The sequence below is a fragment of the Cupressus sempervirens genome, chromosome 3, assembly GCF_028749045.1.
Source record: "Cupressus sempervirens isolate cs-2001-9-10 chromosome 3, ASM2874904v1, whole genome shotgun sequence".
Classification (NCBI taxonomy): Eukaryota; Viridiplantae; Streptophyta; class Pinopsida; order Cupressales; family Cupressaceae; genus Cupressus; species Cupressus sempervirens.
The window spans coordinates 1,054,226,345-1,054,240,029 of NC_143120.1; the positions used below are offsets into that span (position 1 = coordinate 1,054,226,345).

A 13,685-nucleotide genomic window follows, 5' to 3' on the forward strand; every position below is an offset into this window, starting at 1 on the left:
AGGAGCCATGAATCTTATCGCGATTTCGGCGATTTCGGCGATTTCATGGCGATTTTTGGAACTATGGTTACACATGCATTCTCACCCCATGGAGGAGGTAAAAGAACGTGTCGTAGCAAATCCGACTACACCAGCACTCCTAGAAGGCAGCCAGTAACTTCTGGAACAATCTCAATCTTGGCGGAAAACCTAATGCGCTAGATGGAAATTGCGGAAAACAGCATGCTCCTGATGAGTCTCGTTCTACTACTTCCTCGACCTCCAGAAAGTTTGCGTCTGCTAGCAAGTTCAATAGATCAAAAGATTCGGCAAACTCCATTACGACATGAGTGCAGCATCAGAGAACAACCAACGATGAATCCGCATCATTTCAGAGCAGAGGAAGAAAAAGATCCAAAATCAACTTTGAATGATTGTCATGCCCTCCCTTGAAGAGTTGCAGAGATCTTATAGCATGAAGATGACAAAAGACGAGGCAATAATTACACACATCCGGTAGCGACGGACTTCGAACCAACATCCGGTGAAAACATCTGTCTCACCCGCCTTTGCCGAATAACGATACAACCAGAGGGATGAACAAGAACCGATTAAGTTTTATGCTGCGGACATCTTCCTGTTACCCGCGGAGAGAGTGAAATGTTCGAAGAGACTTTATGCCCACGGACCATTCTTTCACCGGCGGCTTTCTGTGGCGAGGATTTTATAAAATGTTATGCCCGCGGACATCTGCCCGCGGGGCTTTTAATAACCTGCGGATAGACTGTCCGTGGGGACCTCCGTTCTTTGCCCGCGGACAAGCAATTGCCCGCAGGACTTTTCAGTCCGCGGGGTTTTTTTTTTTAATTTTTTAATTTTTATTTTATTTTGTCATTTTAAAAAAAAAAAATTCAATTTTTTTTTTTTTTTTTTTGTTTAATAATATTTTCGCAAATTCTAATACATTAAATAACAGCAGTACCTCCCGATGATGTCGCCGCGAGAGAGTCCTATAATGACGATGTTGAAGGATTCTACAAGGGCGAGAACGTTCTTGCGCAATATAGTTTCAACTTAGATCCGTTAACCGACTAAGCCATCTCCTGTCCGTCTAAGGTCGCCAGTCTGATTGCCCCAGTGTTACCAATCTCTCGGATCTGATATGGTCCAACCCATCGCACTTTGAATTTTTCTGGCTTGATTTCATTACGGCCATCATACTTCAATACTAACTGTCCCGGCTGGAATTTGCTACGTTTGAGATGCTTATCATGCCACAACTTGCGTCTATTCTGTGCCACTTCAGTCGCCCACTGTGCCAACAACCGTTTCTCCTCCAGTTTATTCAAATTATTCAATCACTCCTGTAAGCTTCTGTCATCATCCAATTTTTTTTCCAACGCTATTCGGAGACTCGAAATCATGAATTCTGCTGGGACCACTGCTTCCTGTCCAAACATTAACTGGAATGGTGTGTGCCCTGTCGTCACCTTGTACGCCGTGCGGTATGCCCACAGGGCAGCGGGTAAGTTCTCCTCCCAATCGGCACCTTCCACCGCACAGGATTTGTAGATGATGGATACTAGAATTTTATTGGTGGCCTCTGCTTGTCCATTTGCTCTTGGATAGTACGGACTCGACAGTGAATGATAAATCTTAAACTGAGTGGTGAGCAATCCAATAACATGATTAACAAAATGACCTCCTCTATCACTTGTTAATTGCAGCGGAATTCCATACCTGGTGATGATCTGTTCATAAATAAATTTCGCAGTGCTGACAGCCGAGTTATCTGGTAACGCACGGGCCTCCACCCACTTAGTCAGGTACTCCGTTGCAACAATGATGTATCGGCACCGTCGAGTCTTGCTCACCCTCAGTGGTCCAATAAAATCTAGTCCCCGTCTCTCAAAAAGTTCCTGCGCATGAGAGGGTTGAAGTGGCATGAAATCTCTCTTTAGCGGCTTCCCGGCCCGTTGGCAAGTGTCACATCCGACAACCCATTCCTGCGCATCATTGTACACCGTCGGCCACCAGAGACTTGTGAGTAATATCTTCCATGTAGTGGTGTCGGGTCCCATGTGTCCTCCCGCGAGACCCTCATGTGCTTCTTTTAACACCTGCGGTATCTCCTCTTCCAACACACACCGCCGAAGAATATGATCCGACCCCATTTTGTAGAGCAACCCATTGATCAATTGAAACGTACGACTCCTGATTATCAACTTGCGCTTATCATTCGGTGGCATCCTCGTGGGAAACTGTCCTGTTGACAGGTATTCGCCAATACTCCTGTACCATTCCGGCAGTACGCTGATCTGAAACAGTTGTGCGTCCGAGAAGTCGTCATTCACACCCTCTGCTGGTTCCCGTGTTCTGATCCGCGATAGGTGGTCAGCACTGACATGTTTCTTTCCTGGCCCGACAATGATTTTGAAAGTGAATTCCTGTAATAGTAGTAGCCATCTACTAATCCTCCCTTGGATGACGGGTTTATTAATCATGTACAACAGGGCCTGGTGATCAACACAAAACACAAACGGTGTAGCAAGCAAATAATGACAGAATTTTTGCACAGCATAAACCATTCCCAACGCTTCTCTTTCAGTCGTGTTGTAGTTCTGCTTGGCCTTTGAGAGCAACCGGCTGGCAAAGTATATTGGATGATCCAGTCCGTGATTACCAGTCTGTGCCAGGGTAGCGCCGATCACAAAGTTGGAGGCATCCATATGAACATGAAACTCCTTATTCCAGTCCGGATATGCCAGGATGGGTGTCGTAGCTAGTCGTACCTTCAGACCTTCAAATGCCTCATCCTGCTCTTTATCCCATCTAAATGATTCTTCCTTGCAGGTTAACTTATCTAACGGTCGGGACACCTTGGCAAAATTTGTAATAAATCTCCGATAATAACCTATATGCCCAAGAAAAGATTTTACCTCTGTCACATTAGTAGATGGCTGCATTTCAAGAATGACTCTCAACTTGTCCGGATCCGTTTTTAATCCTTCCTTACAGACAATGTGTCCGAGCAGTCTGCCGTGCGAAACCATGAATCTGCACTTCTTGGGATTTAATGCTAGCCGGGCCCTGCGACATCTCTCCATACACTCACCAAGTGCTGCCAGGTGTCCGTCCTCAGTGCTAAATATTGATCAATCATCTAAGAAGGCTTTGAAATTTCCCACAGACATCTTGTCAAAGATATGCAATATAATCCGTTGGAATGTGGCCGGTGCGTTACACAACCCAAAAGGCATCAGGTTGTACGCATAGACCCCATCTTCAACAACAAACATTGTCTTCAACTTATCCTCCTCTGCTATAGAAATCTGATTATATCCAGAGAACCCGTCCATAAAAGAGTAGATTTCATGTCTCGCGACCTCCAGAATGCTATCTGTGAATGGAATCGGAAAAGAATCTTTGATCGTTACTGCATTCAGGCATCTGAAATCAACGCATACCCAGATCTGAATAGTATCCTTCTTCAATGAAATGACTATCGGTGACACCCATTCGCTGGTCTATACCCTGAAGATAATGCCAACTTCCAGCATCCAGTTGATTTCCTCCGTAACTCGGGCGGCATAGTTCTTGTTCATCCTGTAGGGTCGCTTCCGTATAGGTACAGCTCCTTCCACCAGCGGAATGCGGTGCACACACATTTCCGGCGGTACTCCTCTGAGGTCCTTGTATGTCCATGCAAACACATCTTTGTAGTCCATAAATATCTTGAATGTCGCGGCCTTGAGTACTGGATCCCAATTATCTCCGACTAGTATATTCTTCGGCTCTGCTTCGTCCCCCAAATTCATTGTTTGCAGCGTAGCTTCAGTATACTTGATTGTCTCTCCTTCACTGAATGCATGGGTGGGTGTAACATCCAACGGTGCGTCCCCCTCCTTTACTTCACTAAACTCCTTCGGATATTCATTCTCAATTGACAGAACATTGCAGCTGTGAAATAATTCATAGTCCTCCATTTGCCAGTGGTAGAGACCGTTGACGGAATCCAAGTCGTCATCCGTTGTTCCCCCGTCCAATCGGAGGATGCCCTCCTGATCCAGTTCCATCCGTCGTCTACCTTCGTCCTCCTCTCCCTTAGAATCTGACGACAGGGCCTCTTCCCCTACCATTTGGGTGTTGAGATCAATGACGAATCAGCGGCCTTTACTTTCGCGGGATAAAGTGTTCTTCTTCCAGTCGTGTCGAGCTCTTGCTTCGATAAGCCACCCGCGGCCCAGGATGGCGTCATAGCCTTTCCTTTTCAATGGAATCACCACGAAATCCATCAGGAATGGCTGGGTGCCAATGGTTACCGGCTGTGCCATGAGAATGCCCAGTGGTTTAATACCATGTTGATCGGCGGTCAGTAGCTGAAACCTTGGAGGCCACAATGTCGGCTGTCCAAGTTTCCTCCAAGTTTCTTTTGGCAAGACATTTACGCCGGACCCTCCGTCAACTATGGTGTCTGTGAGAACATGTCCAAGTATCCCCATCTCGACAACTGCAGGGTGTCGTCCGGATGTCAGCGCCAACAGCATCTGATCTTCTCCTCCCGTAACAATTTCCTTTTCTTTCCGTCGACTCAATTCTCCCGGTGACTTGTCCTTCTCGAGACTTGATTCTCTTGCCATATTTGAAAGAGCAGATCGAAGTTGGGACATGGTGAGAAGCAAATCACTTACCTTTACTTGCACCTCCGTTTGCAAAATTTGTCGTACTATGTTTTGTTCTGCGGAATTCCTCGCTGAAGTGTCGGCGGTGTCCGGAGGTGTTACTGCTTGAGATACTTTTCCAACCTCCGTCCGTGCTGCTGCAAATTTCTTCTTTTCTTCGGCGGGGTCCGGGTATTCTTTTGCCTGTTGTCGCGTAATTGCCAGAACTTCTTCCTCATCCGCTCCAACAGTGATCAAGTTCACTCTGGATTTTGAACATTTTGAGTCGTCATGATCGTCGGGTCCGCAACATCGGCACAATAGTTGAGGTGTATTTGCTATTGGGCATTCCCGCGCAAAATGCGCCCACAAGTTACATGCTCGGCACTGAATAATCGGCCGTCTGTTTGCATCATATTGGATTCGGCTTTTGCTCGTATTGGTAGTGTTATTGTTGTTATTCTGTCCACGCTGATTATTCCTGTATCCTCCAGATGTAGCACCGGCGGCATTCGTGTTTCCGTTACTACCTGACGGGGAAGCCTCTTGTGTGAGAAGCACCTGCGGAGATCCTCTTGTTTTCATGTTAAAGGGGTAGTCTTTTGTCGAATGGCCCATGATCTGACAGATGTTACAGAATTGGTTTTTTGGACACGATCCTTTAGTATGCTCGTCTGTCTTACACTCCGTGCACCACAGCTCACTGCCTTTTGGCTCCTACATATTTTTAAACTCCATCATGCGAACCATATCCTTCTGTAAGGCACGTTTGCTACTACCTTCGTCATCGTTGCTATCATCTCCAGCAGATTCGTCGTCATCAGAGTCAGAGGAGCTAGTTTTTTTCTTCTTTGTTTTGTTCGCACTTTCAAGGTCCAGTGCTCTGTTATAAGCATCCACATATGATGACGGTGGTACAATCTTCATTTTCTTTCGCAATTGCGAGCGTAAGCCGTCCACAAATCACCTTTTCTGTAATCCGTTTGCCAGCTTGCTTTCCATTTTGTTTATTAAATCTTTTAATCTCCTGGCATAGACGCGGACAGTTTCGTGCTTCCCATATTTTGTATTGAAAATCTCTGCTACAATTTCATTATCGTCCCGCAAGAGTTTAAATTCCGCCAGGAACTCCTTTTTAATCTTATCCCAGGTATCCAGCTTCTGCGGATCCATATCCGAAAACCAATCAATCGCGACACCCCGTAGGGTTTCCGAAAATTGCCTGGCCCATTCGTTGGCATCTGTGATTCCATTTGCCCGCCAGATCGTCTCACATGTCTTACAATGTTGGATGGGGTCGGCTGTACCATCACCTTCAAATTTCGGTAGCTTTTCTTTGGGTCCCGCCATAACACTGGAGGTCTGCACTCCTACACTGGTAGTCGGCACTCCCACACCGACGGTCGGCACTCCCGCACCAACGGTCGGCACTCCCACACCAGCAGTCTGAACTCCCACATCGGCGGTCTGAACTCCTGCACCGGCGGTCTGCACTCCCACACCGGGGGTGTCGACAGCTGCGAACCTTGGTGAAGAAGAAGGATCCTCCGAAATTGTTTCCCGCAGAAGTCTATCCTGGACGAAGAGGTCACTCCACGCTCGTGCTCCGTCGGCACTGCAAGCCGTGCGAGTTGATGCTCTTCCGTCTGAATTTTCTTCCCTCGGCGAACACAAATTCAAGAACTCCTCATGTGCTTCTTCCACCAATTCCACCCGCTGCCGAGTCTCCTCCAACAATTCTTCCACGCTACAGTATCCGTCGGCAATCTTTTGAAATCTCCGTCGGCGTTCGGCTTGTTGTGCCAGAATTAAATTCTCTTGCGCAGTACGGATTCCATCTTTTCCCTTGACCTTATTCCGATCCTTGTTAAGCTGATTTGGCATTAATCTTCATTCTTCCCACCTTCCAGATTCATAAGGCAACGGGGCCAAATGTTTACCGTACAGGTAAAGGAATCAACGCATACAGACAATAATAGCAGAATAGCAGAATTATATTCGCAATAGTAGATGAATGATGCTTTACAAAGATCCTAGACGGGATATAAATACTACCGCCAAACCTTCTCGAAGGAGTCCGTCAGCCACAAATATTCTATCCGCTACAAACTATTTACCGACGACTTCGGCTACAGAATACCGAAACACCGCTGGACCGTCGGCTACAGAATACAAAATACCGCCGGAACCATCCAGTCGGCTAACAAAGAATGCCTAACCTAACAAAAGGTAAAGATTAATAAAGAAACTACAAAAAAATAATTTGTTTTTAAAATACAAACTCGTGATTGTACGACAACTATACCATATGGTTTTTGTGTTGTATGAGTGGCTGTTGTCACCATACAATGATTGAGGGTGGAGACAAGTTGTGGTTGTATGTAATTACCATGCAGGCCTACAAAAAATGGTTGAGGAGAACCAAATTGATTCCATAACCATGCCCTTGTAACACCATATGGTGGTTTTAGATCATATTGGATGGGAAGAAATAGTCGTCGATGAAAGGAAGGTGAACTACATATTTGGTTGCATGTGTTGTGTTGAATGGTGGAAAAGGGAAACCGCACCATGAAGGTAGAAAGAACTGTACTGTGAATAGAGGAAAAGAAGACCATACAAAGACAGTAAAGTCCCATTAGGCAACTCGACATACGGCTGGCGATTCCACATACAACTTAGTGCAGAGAAGGAAGGATGATCAGTGGTAAAGGAAAATGACTCTATGGGTCCCCACAAAAATTAGGGCGGATGAGAGGCATGCCTGAAAACCACTAAGTGCGGTGACAAGGAACAATTAGGAAAAATTCTAAGATATTGAGGGGAAACATAAGGCACTTCTACAACCTGCAATTACCTTGCTAAGTGTGGATAGGGACTAAGTGCAGTAGGTGGCAAAGTCATATTAAGATTGAAGACGAGTTGAATGAGAAAAAAGTATAGTTTTCCGGATTGGATTCAAAAAATAAATGTAGCGGCTAAAGCATCCAGAGGCATACATGACCATATATGGAAAGGACAACACGTACAATTGATTTGCCTAACCATTATGTTCTTATTATCCACAAACGACAAAGCGTAGATAGTAGATGGATGTGGGGAGAAAGAAGTAGGCTTGGAGAAGTTTCTTATGACAATTACGTACAATAGTGGTGTCACTTTCTCTCATGAACAAAGAAACCACAATATAACCATTTGGAGTTTGAGTTATGGGAAGAGTGGACAGTGGGAAGAATAAGGGGAAAAAGACAAAAAACAAGACAAAGATGCAGAGTCAGATGACAAAGGAGGATGTGATGTTAGACACCATCACTTAGGAGGGTTTGAACGAGGTCAGTTGTAGGATATGGTGGCTGGAAACACCTCATGACGATCCTATCAAAGAATTGTTGAGACATGTATAAATTCAATCAGCCATCCAAATGCCCATATTCTCTATTCGAGATTTCTAGGTGGTCTTACTATTTTGTTTGATACATATGATAGGTTTTAGGGGCAACCGATATTTGATTACGAGTACCATGAAGTCAATATTTGTTTTGCTTCTCATAGATTGACAAGAGCTTTTGTTATTTCAGGGACACACGAGAAGAAGATTGACAGAGTGCAAAAGATCACACTAGACCTAAAAGATTCACTGCTACAAATGATGTGTTGCAATGACCTCATGCTAGTCAAGCGTAATAGTTTGGGACATGCCTAGAGGGAGCGGAATGAGAAATCCTTTTTTTGGTAGGGCGAGTGGAGGTGCCTATTAGATTTTCTTGAGAGCCGCCTAGCAAGGGCAAGCTATGCATCAAAGGTTGCCATCGCCCAAAAAGCCTTAATGAATGGGCAGAGAAATGGCATCATGTAGGATTGGGCTTCTATACTAGCAGACTGAATGGAAGAATTCATGACTTTGTAGCACAAAACATTCTACATGTACACCACTCTTTTAGGCTCTTCCTCAAAGCCATGCACACTTAGGTATCTCCATACTTGCAGCACTTGGTGCCATAGGGCCAAGTACACCCCGAGAAACAATCCATTTTCTACTAACTACATCTTGACATTATGGGACCCGACAGAGAGATTCAGTCAAGTAACAAATTTAAGAAACAAATAGTGGTGTTTGAGAGCGAGTCTGACACAAATGGCGGAGAGGGTGTTGATAGTGGATAAGAGGAATCCAACAATATGTTACATCCCAAACTTTTGCCTAATTTAAAATAATCTCATGGCCGTTGAGAATTCATGTGAAGTCAGTTGACTGGTAAAGTTGTTAAAAGTTAAAACACTTGATCATTTGAAATGGATTTATGGTTGTTCATTATTATTTCATGAGACATGTTAGCTAATCGTTATGCTTGAAATTGAAAGTGATTCTTTGATATTCTAAAAAATTATGGAAATTGAAAATGATTATTATGGAAACTGAAAATTATTATGTGACATTTTGAAATTTATTTGATATTTTGAAAATTATGAAAACATGTTATTACTCTAGGATCTTTTCTTTTGTAGGAGTGGGACAAAGAGGGGAAGTATTGCCAAAATGGGAGTTAGGAATGGGGCACCAAATCCACTGACAGATCATCATTTATGAAATCTAACTACCTTGACCAAGGATGAAACGGCTAGACAAGCAAGAATATACAAAGGACGAGCATGAGCTAACTAGATGAAATTATATCATTAAAATATATAAAGAAAAGATTACCTTCATAATGTGGTTGATCTCAAATTATCTTGTGATTTTTTTCAGGTCTTAATATAATAATACTGTAGCTATACTCATATTTGTGTGGGTATATATCTATATATATATGTAAGGCTACACATACAAGCATAAGTATAAAGGGGCGGTATCATTATATTAATGCATAGTACTAAACATTATTATTGCTATCCTTGTTATTTTGGACCTTGGCAATCACTTTATTATTTTGCCTTAAGCGGCCACCCTTCATACTTCATCGTTTTTTTATCGGGCCTTGTAATTGTGGAATGATTATTTTTAATTCATTTTGAATTGATGCCCTTGCTAAACACCTTGCCACCTTGGACTTCTTGCGTAACTGAGCATACATTCAATGAGCCTTTACATTCTATGCTCACCCCTCATGATTGGAATTCATTCTTTTTTTTTCTCACATTTTGGGTCTGTAGTTCCATCATTTTTACACTCTGTTTCTTGCCGTGAATCCTCTATTCTTCCATAGCTACTATTTTTAATCCATAGCTAGTATTATTCATTTCCATCAACTGCACTAAGTGAGCTTGGTTTATTGGCTAGACTACTACCGTCCATCTATAGGACGAAGTTATTGCTATTATTCTTGCATGGGAATGCTAGCCATATTTAGCTTTAACTGATTGTAGAGAGATCTCAATTCAAGCTTAACGATTTTCAGGTCATGGTTTATACCTTGTTTATGTTGTGCTCATACAAAATTCTAACAATAGATTTATCTAATTGGTCTATCAAAAGAAGGCATCAATATCTTTTTTTTAATCCAAAATTTGGAATGATTTAGAGCTTGTGTATAACTTTTTAAACTTTTGTTGTGAGGATATTCCCATAAAGCCACTTTCAAGTATGATTGTGCATTTTTAATAATCTTTGCCAAAGAATGCTAGCTCATACAAGAGTCATGTTGAGAAGCAATCAAGTAAAGCCATCAAGGTTCTTCATATGGACAATGAAAGTAGATATGTGAACTCAAGACTTAGAGACTTTTGTGAACTTGAGGGTATTGATCTTCTGAATCCAATAGCATTTAGTCCACAAAAGACAAGTGTTACAACAATGAGGATTAGAACTCTTAAGTCAATGGAAAGTTGCATTATTCAAGCTAAGTCTCTCGATCCATCACTCGAAGTCAAAGCTATAAGTAGTGCCAATCACATCCTTGGATATGAAGAAAGTGTTAAGGCATATAGACTTATGGATCCTAAGACTCATGAGATATTCATAGAGAGGAATATTCACTTTGAGGAAAGTTCACCTAGCTTTTCCTCTAAGGACAACAATGATAGTGATTCGACAGGTTCACTTGTGGGGGATCCTATTGATAGGCAAAGAAAAAGGTCACAGCATCAACACATTCCACATGCATACATTGCTACAGTGATGTCAGCTGACTGGATGGTCTCGGCGGTGTTTCTAGCCGATGGAATGATTGTCGTCGGTGTTTTGTATTTTGTAGCCAACAGGTAAATAATGTGTAGCGGACATAATGTTTGTGGCCGACGGACTCCTTCGAGAAGGTTCGGCGGTAGTATTTATATCCTGTCTGGGATCATTGTAAAGCATCTATCATCTATCATTGCGAATCTTATGAAGCATAATGTATGTTCTGGCATATGCGAATACAATTTTGCTATTCTGTTCCATTGTCTGTATGCATTGATTTCTTTACCAGTACGGTAAACATTTGGTGTCGTTGCCTTATGAATCTGGAAGGTGGGAGGAATGAAGATTAATGCCAAATCAACTTAACAAGGATCAAAATAAGGTGAAGGGACAAGATGCAATCCGTACTTCGCAAGAGAATTTAATTCTGGCACAACAAGCCGAACGCCGATGGAGATTTCAGAAGATTGCCGACGGAAACCGGAGCGCAAAAGAATTGTTGGAGACTCGGCAGCGGGTGGAATTGGTGGAAGAAGCACGGGAGGAGTTCTTGAATTTGTGTTCGCCGAGGGAGGAAAACTCAGACGAAAGAGCATCAACTCGCACGGCTCGCAGTGCTGAGGGAGCACGAGCGTGGAGTGACCTCTTCGTCTGGAATAGACTTCCGCGGGAAACAATTTCAGAGGATCCTTCTTCTTTACCAAGGTTCGCAGCTATCGACACCTCCGATGCGGGAGGGCAGACCGCCGGTGCGGGAGTTTAGACTGTCGGTGCGAGAGTTCAAACTGCCGGTGTGGGAGTGCAGACCGCCAGTGTGGGAGTTCAGACTGCCGGTGTAGGAGTGTCGACCGTCGGTGTGGGAGTGCCGACCGCCGGTGTGGGAGTTCAGACTGTCGATGTGGGAGTGTCGACCGCCGGTGTGGTAGTGCCGACCGCCGGTGTAGGAGTGCAGACCTCCGGTGTGGGAGTGCAAACCTCCATTGTTATGGCAGGACCCAAAGAAAAGATGCCGAAATTTGAAGGCGATGGTACAGCCGACACCATCCAACATTGTAAGACATGTGAGACGATCTGGCGGGAAAATGGAATCACAGATGCCAACGAATGGGTCAGGCAATTTTCGGCAACCCTATGGGGTGTGGCGATTGATTGGTTTTTGGATACTGATCCACAAAAGCTAGATACCTGGGATAACATTAAAAAGGAGTTCCTGGCGGAATTTAAACTCTTGCGGGATGATAATGAAATCGTAGCAGAGATTTTCAATACCAAACAGGGGAAGCACGAAACTGTTCACGTCTATGCTAGGAGATTAAAAGACTTAATAAACAAAATGGAAAGCAAGCCAGCAGACGGATTGCAGAAAAGATGGTTTGTGGACAGCCTACGCTCGAAGTTGCGGAGGAAAATGAAAATTGTGCCACCGTCATCATATGTGGACACGTATAACAGAGCACTGGACCTTGAAAGCGAGTAGAAGACAAAGAAGTAGAAAACTAGCTCCTCTGATTCGGATGACGACGAGCTTGACGGAGATGATAGTAGCGACGACGAAGGCAGCAGCAAGAAGGTTCATGCCCTATAGAAGGATATGGTTCGCATGATGAAGGAGTTTAAAAAAATGCAGAAGGAGCCAAAAGGTGGTGAGCTGTGGTGCACGGAGTGTAAGACCGACAGTCATACTAAAGGATCGTGTCCAAGGAACCAATTTTGTGACATTTGTCAGATCATGAGCCATTTGACAAAGGAGTGCCCCTTTAACATAAAGACAAGAGGATCTCCGCAGGTATTTCTCACACAGGAGGCTTCCCTGTCGGGTAGTAGCAGAAACACGAATACCGCCAGTGCTACATCCGGAGGATACAGGAATAATAACAAAGGGCAAAATAACAACAATACAAATAATAACAATAATAATGAGAGCCGAAGTCAAACTCAGTATGATGCAAATGGACGGCCGATCGTTCAATGCCGAGTATGTAATTTGTGGGGTCATTTTGCGCGGGATTGTACAACGGCAAACACACCGAAATTATTATGCAGATGGTGCGGACTCGGCGATCATGAAGATTCCAAGTGTCCAAAGTCTGGAGTAAACTTGATCACTGTTGGCACAAATGTAGAGGAGGTTCTGGAAATTACACGGAGGCAAGCGGAGGAAAAGAGAAAAGTGGGGGAAGCACAGGCGGAAATTGCAAAGGCATCGTCGGCGGGGACATCTCAATTGAAGGACATCACTGGCACCTTGGCAAGGAACTTTGCAGAACAAAACATTGTACGACAGATCTTACAAACGGAGATACCGATCAAGATAAGTGACCTTCTCACAATGCCCCAATTATGGACGGCCATTCTGAATCATACACCGTTTCCGAAAGCATCAGAGGACATAGGAAGGGATAGTAGGGAACTGATGACAACAGACCCAATGTTGCTGGCACTCACATCCGGAAGGCACCCGGCGGTTGTTGAGATGGGGATTTTGGAAAATGTTTTGACAGACACAATTGTCGACGGAGGGTCCGGCGTGAATGTGTTGTCGGAGGATACTTGGAAGAAGTTGGGAAAGCCGACATTGTGGCCACCTGCATTTCAGTTGCTCACGGCAGACCAACATGGAATCAAACTGTTAGGAATCTTGAAAGCGCAACTGGTAACAATTGGTACGCAACCATTTTTATTGGATTTTTTGGTCATTCCATTAAAAAGAAAAGGATATGATGCTATTCTGGGACAGGATTGGTTGGTGCAAGCAAAAGTAAAACATGATTGGAAAAGAAATACCCTATCAATGGAGCGCGGAGGCAAAAGATTCTCGATTGACTTGCATACACAAATGGTTTGTGAGGAGGCAGCATCGTCAGATTCAGAAAGTGATGACGAAGCAAAGAGGAGAATGGAACCAGACGAAGGAGTATTGAGACTTG

General features: G+C 43.9%; 1 protein-coding gene across 2 annotated transcripts in view; it reads left to right on the forward strand.

Moving 5' to 3' along the window:
- The window catches only part of LOC149570358 (acyl-CoA), a 428,133-nt gene that overhangs the window by 315,112 nt on the left and 99,336 nt on the right, over positions 1 to 13,685 (forward strand). The window lies entirely within an intron of this gene.